The 9,468-nt window shown below is 38.8% G+C and overlaps 1 long non-coding RNA gene across 2 annotated transcripts in view; it reads left to right on the forward strand.

The window, feature by feature from the left end:
* Window positions 1–9,468, forward strand: part of LOC144022049 (uncharacterized) — a 60,268-nt gene that overhangs the window by 37,315 nt on the left and 13,485 nt on the right. For both annotated transcript variants that reach the window (XR_013284253.1, XR_013284254.1), the window contains exon 3: window positions 3,710–3,882. This is a non-coding gene — a long non-coding RNA (uncharacterized LOC144022049). The remainder of the gene's footprint in view (window positions 1–3,709; window positions 3,883–9,468) is intronic.

A 9,468-nucleotide genomic window follows, 5' to 3' on the forward strand; every position in this document is an offset into this window, starting at 1 on the left:
TGGGAAGCCACACCCACTTTCTTGAAAGACAGAAAGTGGGTCTGGAAAGGCTGCTATTGACCGCTCTTGTCTGGTTCAAAACCAATTCTTCAAAAACAGCATCACTCTAAGGCAGCGGAGTTCCATTCAAAATGGCTAATGCAAGAAACAATAGTTTGTTTCCTTTAGTGTTAAACTCATTTCTTAATGACCATAACCCCAGCAGATGACGGAAAGCATTTATTTACATTAAAAAAAAAAAAGACGTGTGACTGTGTCAAGATCACAGCCATATATGAATGGACCAAAAATGATGCTTACTTGCCGTCACAAGAAGCGAAGCCACGGCGGCCATTTTCCGGTGACACTCGCTAACACCACCTAACTTGAAGATATTGATTTCTCTGCGGCGTTTTCAGGTTATTTTCTGTGTCTATGGCGAAAATGCCACAGATAAAGCTGGGAGAAACACGACATGTACATTTCATCGGAAAGAATGAAATTCCATGATGTCATCTATATTTAGATGTAACTTCCGCTCTTTGCTGATTGGTTATTTCCACTGTCTGTTTGGATTGGTTTGCTCCACCATAGAAAGGTGCTTAATGGTGACTGTGTGTGTTCTCAGGCTACATGAAATGTCCATCCATCCATTTGCTTCACCGCTTAATCCTCACAAGGGTCACGGGGGAGCTGGAGCCTATCCCAGCCGGCTTTGGGCAGTAGACGGAGTACACCACCACTTTGGGAGATAAAAAAGTTTGCCAATGCAGCTACAGATTCAATATACAGTCATACTACCACACACCTACCTCAACAATTAACACACTTGCACAGGCAATGAGAACCAGTAAATATATTTATTGAAAATTATGCCTATACAAAGGTAGAAATGTTCCATTTTCATTAACATAGAGAGGTATTCTTTTAAGAAGGTAACGTGTTCATTCATCTGGTTGCAATAATAATAACAAACTCACGTAAATTCTTGAACGAAACAGGCAGGATTTCTTGTATTTGAACTAATTACATTGTGCAAGTGTATGCACTTGACAATAAGTGTATTTGTGTATGGAAATGATCAACTGATATGCTAAAAATGTAAACAGGAACCACCAGAAGGAAGTGCGCAGTCTGCATCCTATTTACATTTCTTTGGCCACTATTTGACTGTATTGCATAAGTGAAATATTTAACTCCTTCACAGGTTTTACTTTTAAAGTGTTGAATTAACAGTTATCATTTCACATTTGGTTTCTACTGTCAAATAGTGTTTTGTTTCTTCTGTTGTATTGTCAAATGTACATCTGCATTATTTTATTGGACTTTCTCAGTAGCTAATAGTTGTTCCCACCTAGGAGGAAATTGTACCCTTCCATTAAAGATCAAAAGCTGTCAATGGTCACCAACGTGACTTGTGAAACTAATAATAAATTAATTAATTATATTTAAGGCCCGACCGTTACGCATTTTTTGAGGCCGATGCCGATTATTGGCAGAAAAAAAAATACAGATTACCAATTAATCTGCCGATTATCTAAAAATATGTAATGCATAAAATTAACTCCTCCCCAATTCCTTTTCAATGGGTGCCACTTACGCACAAATTAAGTTTCTCTTCTTTGAATGACAAGTCTATATAAAAAATCATTCTTGAAGTATACAAGGTTATTGTATAGATTTATGTATCCATAATAAAACCATTCTTACTTTCTTACAAGTACTGTAAAGCATTAACCTTTTCTTTCATATATTTTTATCTTGTGTTATTTTCACAAGTCTTGGGACTTACTGGGCTAACCTGGGACCTCAGGGATTGTATTTCGTGCCATGTAATGTGGAAATATGTTAAGCCAAAAAATAAAAAATAAAAAATCCTTGGATGTTTGCATCCTTGAATTTTGAGGGGGTGGGGGGAGTATTGGAATCCTTGAAATATCAAATTTATAATATAATATAACTTGAAAGTACAATGACAAAATAAAACCAATAAGAAAGTTAAATAAGAATAGAATAAACTAAAATAATAGCAACTGAAAAAACAGTAAGAACAAATTCTGACTGTTCCTGTGCGTTTTGGCCTCTTGGGGGCAGTGTAGGATACACACATAAAGTGAATACAGAAGAAAGCTGCGATTGACTTGTATTATAGTAACTAGTTTTTCACACATTGGGAAGAATTTGTGCCTTTGCGTAGTGTTATCTCATCTGTGGATATGTGTTCCCACAAGATTTGTGTGTGGATATTCGTTATTTGAAGGAAAAACACTCCTGAAGTCGATGCTAACTTCCTGTTAGCATTTGCTAACTTCCTGTTAGCGCTAGGCTAGCAACGTTGTAAAAACGAAGCATGTTTTGTATTGAAATATACAGTGGATGTAATTCTTAATGTTGTGTATTTAGTTTTACATTTAACTCCAACTGCGGTGTCATTAAATAGCTTAAAGGATGCTTAGGAACAACAGAATAACATACGCTACACACTTGCTAGTTGCTAATGCTACTCAAGCAAAATGGTGCATTCAGGGCACGTTTTCTTCAACAACGTTTTAAGGGGAAAATAATCGTCCAATTGGCGATCGTTTTGGCCGATGTTTGAAGGCCAATGATGGGCGGCCGATTGATTGGTCGGGCCCTAATTATATGTGAATGTGGTCCTTGACTCCTTTGATTTTTTATTCTGTATAGTAGCTGTTTACAAATTTGGATTCTATTAACAATTTACTTTTTATGAACTTAACAATGAATTTCTCACAGGGTCATTTTTAACCAGTATTATTATCAGGTCTATAAACTTGAGTTTGTTTTCATTTTCACTAGAGAGCCTTAAAAAAACAAAAAACAAAAAAACAAAAAACAAAAAAAACATGCAATATTTATTTACACATAAATTTCAATGACTGCACACTTAATTGTTCACATTGATGGGCCAACCTAACCTTGTGTACAGATATAGAGTAAAAGAAAACAGAACAACCTAGCAACCAAGTTCGGATTAGCTGCAAGTACAGCATGGACTCACAGTTCTTATTAAGGAAAATGCTGAGAAGAATGATCATATCTGCCATTTCAGACGTGAAACGAACCACAACGTGACACAAAACCAAATACAACTAAAACGGAAAAAAATGAAACTATCGAGGCTATTTATGTAAACTATCTGCCGCCCGCATTCAAAGAACTGAAGCATGAATCCTTCTTATGTGTACTATTAAAATTTCATTCAAACACTCAATATTGAGGTAGAATGACAGCTTTTGTTAACTGTTTATAACAATGTTGCCTTGGTTTCTCCACCAAGACAAAAAGTTGACTTCTGATATATGAAAAGGCTCATACATAACTAATAGCTGTATTACGTGCACATAGCCTACTGTGCCATTAAGAAATAACAGTATGCAGATTGGTATGCACCCCCGAGCCAATGAGAGGTTAATGGCCAAACTTTTATAACGTAATCATTTGCTGAATGTAAGCAGAGTACAAACAAACTACAGCTGCATAGTCAATCCATGATACAAAAGGTTTCATCAAGATTTTTGATTGATTTTAGAATCAAAAACTGGCAAAAGTTAGAAAAATATATTAATAACATCAGTCATCATTTCTGTTAAATGGAAAAATATATATATGGGTACTGACTGAGTGACAAACTGTAGTGGTACATTCAACTTGACTTTGGTGCAGGGTGTATCTTAACACCCAGTTTGACCACACTTTCCGCTAACAGGGTGCAACAGTGAGCAGCAAGCCTCCACGAACGCTCGATGAACAATGAGGAAGAGGAAATGGCCAAACGGCGGTAGGACCCAGCCAGCAAGATCCAGCCTACTTGCTGTCATTTGAACGCTGGGCTCTCAGTTGTATGTGGGGCAGGATGACAGTTGGCACACTCCATGAGAGGTATCACGCCCTATCATGAGCAGATTTCACATTATAATCAATGCGATTAAAGCACCTGTCAATTGTTTTAAATTACGAACATAATGTCTCCTTTAAGACACCTGGGAACTGTTGAAATTTATGGTTTGGTTTCTTATTTGTATTTTATTTTTGATTTTTGATTTTATTTTTTTAAGAGCGAGCTCAGAATTCAACATCTTATCATCCTTGCTCTCTTTTTTTTTTTTTGTGTGTGTGCGTATGTGTGCGTTTGCGTGTGTGAGTGCGTGTGTGAGTGCGTGTGCGGGGGTATGCGTGTGCGTAATTCGTGTAAATTTATGCTCATTAATTCACCTAAACCTAATAAAAATCCCATTACCCTTCACCTTAACCGGATACTTCAGAGTCTCGCCAGAATCGTGAAGTTCAGAAGGTCAGGAGACCAGAGGAAAGGTCAAAGAAAAGAAAGATAAATCAAAGTGAAATCCAGCACCAACCAAACACCTCCTGCCATCCATATGGTTACAAAACCAGAGTCTTAGGGCAACCCCCGAAACCTCTAAATTTCAACAAATTAAGGAGATCTCAAAAGACCAGAGGAAAAACTAAAGAGAGGAAGGAGGGAAGGATAGATAAAGCAGAGTGAGATCCACAGACACCAGCACCCACTGATTCAACGAGCAGTGGGAGGGAGAGGCGAATTCTGTTTGAATTTCAGGTGATGCTGGTGTGATGGATCTGGCTGCATAAGGACCGCCACCAAAGAGGGGAGCCGTCGACCGTGGCCCAGCAAAGCGAGCACGGCCCCCCAGAATCCCCCAAGCCGCGGCAGCACCAAGGCACAACCCCCCACGCCCCCCGGGTTCCAGCTTTTCTGGGTGGAGTTTGCATATTCTCGCCATGCCTGCGTGGGTCTTCTCCGGGTACTCTGGTCTCCCCCCACATTCCAAAGACATGCATGGCAGGTTAATTGGGCGCTCCAAATTGTGCCTAGGTGTGCTTGTGTGTATGGATGGTTGTTCGTCTCTGTGTGCCCTGCGATTGGCTGGCAACCAGTCCAGGGTGTCCCCCGCCTACTGCCCAGAGCCAGCTGAGATAGGCTCCAGCACCCCCCGCGACCTTGTGACGGTCAAGAAAATGGATGGATGGATGAATGGATGGATGGATATCCAATAAAAAAAAAAAAAAAAAGAAATAAGACTTGACAGCATGCTTTTGAAAAGTCGGAGAATACTAATGGTTTCGTATCCCTCCATGCAATTGATTGCATTCACCTACATTGCCAGGTCTGAAATCACTTTTTAAACATGGGCTAAAATGAAAAGCAGTAGGAGACGGACTGAAGACCATTGATCCAAGCACTATCTGACTGCCTTATTACACTCCTTCCTCCCCCTTGCATGCTAACTCTCTTAACTTTCAACCTGTAATCCAGCCATCAGTTGTCCAGGCAACCGCACTATCTCCTGTTGTTGGGCCATGCGCGGTGCTATCAGGTAAGGATAAAAGTGCCTGGAGGGGGTTCAAAGTAATCACTACTTGCACTGATTTGCACATCATCAAATAAAACGGGGCCTATAATATGAAAATGAGTTATTGTGGATTTTGTGTTGTAAATAAAAGTTCTAAATATTGTGCATGCACAATTGAAAGTCATTGATACAAATTCAAAAGAAAATATGACATTTGGTTGTCAGTTACACTGAAATCACGTTTAAATTTAAATTTAGGACCATATATTCATTATGACAAACAAATTACAGAGGAACCTGTTATAATACCTTCATGGATACCATGAAAAATTGGCTTTATTCTCAAGTATCTTGACAGGAGATAAAGCAAGTACATGTAATCAGATGTCTTATTTGAACATATTGTGTGTTATGTATGAACACACTGATACATTTCCAGCATTCAACATTGAAAATCAAAATCCGTATACAGTAATAATGTACCATATACACCAGGGGTGTCAAACTCATGTTGGCTCAGGGGCCGCATGGAGGAAAATATATTACCAAGTGGGCCGCATCGGTAAAATAACGCTATATAACTACCATCATTTATACGCACATTTGTGGACCAGCCCTAAATTACGGAGCTCAACTGTAATCATGTTGTTCCGAAAAATAACACAATTGCAAATGCAACGCGGAAACACTTTGCCGGTATACGAATCTGGACGTATTAAATCGACCTGTTTTGTTGTATATATGTTGTTCCCAGAATGCATTGCGTGGCGCAGTTAATGACGTTATAAGGACGCTAATTGCTAATCCTTGTCATCTATTTGTGTTAACCACCAGTAATTGAATTTGTGTCGTATTTAATACATTTATGTCGGTCTATGTCTATAATTTAAAAAAATAATAATAATAATAATAATAATTAGGGATAGATGATGTGATTGGCTCTACGACACGCTATCAAATGTCGTGCAATTGGCTAGATTCATAGAGAGAGTCTGGCCAACTGAAAACACGGCCGGGGCCGATTATCGGCGCCGATATTTGGCATTTTGACAAATATCGGCATCGGCCATGTTTTGAATCTGAAGGCCGATAAAGCTCACTGAGCAGGGGATACTTGCGAACGTAGCGAATTTGGGGTTTTCATCAGGATGTGTAAGATGTTCGCAGTCAGTTTTTATTTGTCGTAAACACATTTGGAACATATTCACACAATTTTTCACCGCAAAAATCTTTTTGAAACGTTTTTACGAACCCTAACAAAAACCCCAAATGAGCTACATTCACATGAATTTGTTACTCAGTGAGAAATTATATATAGTTTGAAAGAATTCCCCCCCCCCCTCCCCATTTTACTGCAAATGAATATCGGCTTGAAATATCGGTTATCGGCCGACTTGACTACAAATAATCTGTATCGGTATCGGCCTTGAAAAAACCATATCGGTCTATCACTAATAATAATAATAATAATAATAATAATAATAATAATAATAATAATAATAATAATAATAATTAATAATTAAACAAATCGTAACCTTAAGTTGTGTGTAAAATAACATCCAGGACGATTCCCCCGTACAAATTGCATTGTTTATCTGAGGACTGCTTGTGTAATTACACATTTTATACATTTTGATTGTGGCCATCTGATTAATTTGTCTGACATTACAATTTAGTTATTTTTTCTAACTTTACAAAATCATCTGGCGGGCCGGATTAAACCCCTTTGCGGGCCTGATCTGGCCCGCGGCCCATATGTTTGACACCCCTGATATACACTATATAAATAAAGATGACCTGACCTGTCCTAGTAAAAGGTCCTTATATTATTGGCTTGTCAAATACATCAAAGGTTGAAAAAAATAAAACAAGGGGAAAACATAAAAGAAAGTGTACACCTAGTTTGTGAAATAAAGTTATTTTGCATGCAAAACGGTTGGCATGCTCATGCGCTACACGCTTGCGCGCACGCCCGCCCTGTGACCGAGAGTAACAACATGGCGTCCGTGTTTTCAGTTGGCCAGACTCTCTCTATGAATCTAGCCAATTGCACGACATTTGATAGCGTGTCGTAGAGCCAATCACAAGCTGCCATGTAGGGGACCGTGTGTAACGCTTCAGAAAATTGGCGGAGCCAGGAGACATTGACGGCTGCTTTTTCTTCCAGGTCAAGTATTGTAATCGTTTTCATGCATTTAAAAACAAAAGTAACGACCTTGTTTCTAAAATGTATCAAGTAAAAAGTACATATACTTGTGTCAAAATTTAACAGATAAAAGTAAAATGTCTAAAAAAAAAAAAATACTCAGCGAAGTACGAAGTACTGAAAAAAAGCTTTTGTACTTTGTTACTTCCCATCTCTGCATAAAAACAAACACTGCCATTCAAATAGATGATTTAGAGTCTTCAATGAACCAGACACATGTACAGACTAAGACAACTGGAGGACTTGGAGAAAACTGCAGAACATGCAAACTGCACATCCCGGAGGTGTTTGATGGGGTTGCGTTCAGGTCTCTCCCACATCAAACTCATCAAATTACGCCTTTATGGGTACTAAGACAAGTCTGACAACTGAAAGAAAACTATCCCCAAATTGTTTCAAAAAGTTGAAAGCACACCAATTGTCCAAAATGTCGCTGTTAAGATGAAAAATTTGGATTCAGTCTTTTTTTTTTTTTTTTTTTTTTTTCCCAAGAACTCACAGTATATTTCGTAAAAAAAACTAAAAAAAAAAAAACTGACTTGCTCTATTTGAAAAATGTCCTATATTTCCTGAATTCATACATGATGTGAATTCTGGACATATTAACCTAAATTTCAAGAATGTCAACACAAAAATGACAACAAACAAATGCATGTACAAATACCATTAAAGTGTTCTGAAATCTCTCCAGCTGCCATCACAAGAGAACGTTTGGAGAACTTTTCAGTTTATCTTGGTAAAATTCAGTTTGCTCGTTTTTCCACCAACAATTTCCGGGGTAATTAAATTCCACAGGGGGGCATCCAAGTACGATCTTAGCAGCAGGGTCTTGCTGAGCTAGGCTGGAACTTTGAGGGGGAGGGCTGCAATAAACAAGGCTGATTGGTTGGTCAAATTTGGGGGGGTGTTATTTTTGCATTGGCTGGGCTCATCAAACTTATGCGTAATCAAACTCATTTGAATTAATTACCGAGAACTCTGAGACGCTGTGGAAGCACAATTATAAATTCCCTGCTGAACTTTTCCACCAAGAACTCTCTTTACCCAGAACTCAAAGATCCTGGGCTTGTTGGTGGAAAAGCAGGTATTCATTTGATGTGATGATAAATATGAGATGAAACTGCCCTGCAATTTCATAGACTTAGAAAGACATACATTGTCCTACTCAACAAACTGCAAGTGTTTAATTCTTCGCATATAGAGAAGAGTAAATACAGTATGTATGCTTCATTGGGGTCTACAGAAGTCTGTTGTACTTTGTACAAACAAATCCAGTAATAGATGCCCGTGCTCTGGGTACAAATCGGGTTCTCGGCCGTGCTCCTCCGGTCCGGTCCAGCGAAAATATCATTTCAAGTGGTCGTCCTTACTGGAGCAATCATCACGAAAACGGGGACAAATTTCGTTCCTCACTTTCAAGAAAGGACGTACAAGAAACATCAGTGGCGAGGTGGCTGTCCAAATAGGTCAGTAAACTTTATTGTTGGTTGAAACCTCTTGCGCCTTTTCTGCTATGCCATTTTTTCCCTTCTCCTGGGTTGAGTTTACATCATGGGCACGAGCCAGTTCCGGATACTGTAAATTCCAACGAATTGGCAAATTGTGATTTTGTCATTTCATGCACGACGGAAATGGTTACATTACAGTGTGTGCGTATCAACCTGTGTCAGTCCTGAATATTTCCGCTTTAATTTTATACCTACACAGCAGTATAAAATAACATTTAATATTGAAATTAATAATAAAAATACCCCCCAAATTTTCTGCCCGCGCCTTTGCGGGCGCTCGCATATGTGACACTTCAGCATGTCTACTCGAAAAAGTCACCACTCGCCACTGCGTTCCTCAAAGGTAAACAACGGTGAAAAACGCCCTATTCTATCTGGCCATACCAAGAAAAAGAAAAGACTGTGCGTAGACTGTGCTTTT

This window comes from Festucalex cinctus, chromosome 7 (genome assembly GCF_051991245.1).
Source record: "Festucalex cinctus isolate MCC-2025b chromosome 7, RoL_Fcin_1.0, whole genome shotgun sequence".
NCBI lineage: Eukaryota > Metazoa > Chordata > Actinopteri > Syngnathiformes > Syngnathidae > Festucalex > Festucalex cinctus.